Raw genomic sequence first — 1,491 nt, 5'->3', positions numbered from 1 at the left:
CTGCGAATGAATCAGAATTGTAAAGAGTAAATTAATGAAAAATCCATTAAAATCTCGTAAATTGTGTGGTGCTACTTCTCCAATCGATTTTTTTCCATGCTCATCTGTAGGTCTTTTCTACCTCCAGCAAACTCTATGGCGGGACAAAATTTGTCAACACTTTTTGGGGGGAGAACTTGAATAATAATTTATCACTAGAGGGCGCACTTTATTGTTTTGTCTTGCAGTTTTGCACGTGTTATTTAAATCACAGTACATGTATATCCATGGAGCAATCCTTGCTCTATGGTATATCTATGTGCATCGGCAGGATAACATAAGCAAAACTAACTCAGACTCGAAACTTAAATGTTGGGATAACCAGAATATGACAAAAATTAATTCCACTGGGGAAAATCTGAAAGTGATATATAATGCAATGTAAACACCATAAAATTATAATTGTAGACCCAATGTATCCCTTTATTATAAAATAAATACAAAAATTACCTTGTATATTCAAGGTTTCCCCTTATTTCATTTCAATAGTTGATAAAAATCAGAGTGTAATCCTTTCATAAAGTATAAGATTTGTATTTCTCCAAGTAGACTGTACAAATTGTGCCTGCAGGAAGTCCAAGCTATATTTGACGTAGCTGTGTAAACATTTTGTGAAGTCCTACACGATCATACTGGGGGTCTAGCGCCAACAAGCCTGGTTTTGTGACCTTTTTTTCCTTTAATTTATATTTTTAATAAATTTATTTTAACTATTGTAATTAAAATTCATTCCGAGACTTTTGAAATGTTTTGAAAAAAAAAAAAAAAGATAGGCGCTCTGATGATCCATTGAAAACAAAAAACAAACATTAACATACAAAAAGAATTGATGATCAAGTAAATTTATTGCAGAAAATTATATTTTACTTGCTGAACAAAAAATAATGTTTGATCTAAGTATTTTGTCTTGGAAGTATTTGTATATACAATTTTAATCATCAGCCAAAAGGCTGTCCAAAAAGTGAATAAAACTAAACAAAAATATTTTATGAAGCCTGTGTGGATGTGTGGACCCTGTGGATCAGGTTGTTTGTGGTGTTTTCCTTGCCTTACCCTTCAGTGGATCCCACTTCAAATCCAACCCCCAACCGAACATTCTGTTTCGATTGGGATGATTTTCACTCTAAAACTGTGAGCTACCACATCTGAAACTACCAATCATTTGTTCAACATCTTCTCTTCATGTATCTCCAAACAATGATGTTTTAAGAGCAAAAAGAGTCTCAAATCCTACTAATAAGAGAAGATGTTGAAGAAATGTTATATAGTGCCAGACACTTTTGAGGATTCCTTGGATTTATACTGGTTGATTCTAATAATAAAATTTGCAACGTGCTATATTTTATGTCGGAAGAAGCGAAACATGTAGAATTATAAGTTATAATGTGACCGGCTTAAATAAAGGATCCTGTGGGACACAATCTTCACTGTTCCATTCTTTTATTTATATCT

Source organism: Asterias rubens, chromosome 2, assembly GCF_902459465.1.
Source record: "Asterias rubens chromosome 2, eAstRub1.3, whole genome shotgun sequence".
Lineage (NCBI taxonomy): Eukaryota > Metazoa > Echinodermata > Asteroidea > Forcipulatida > Asteriidae > Asterias > Asterias rubens.
The sequence above is the reverse complement of the archived record's forward strand: the minus strand, read 5'-3'. Positions refer to the sequence as shown.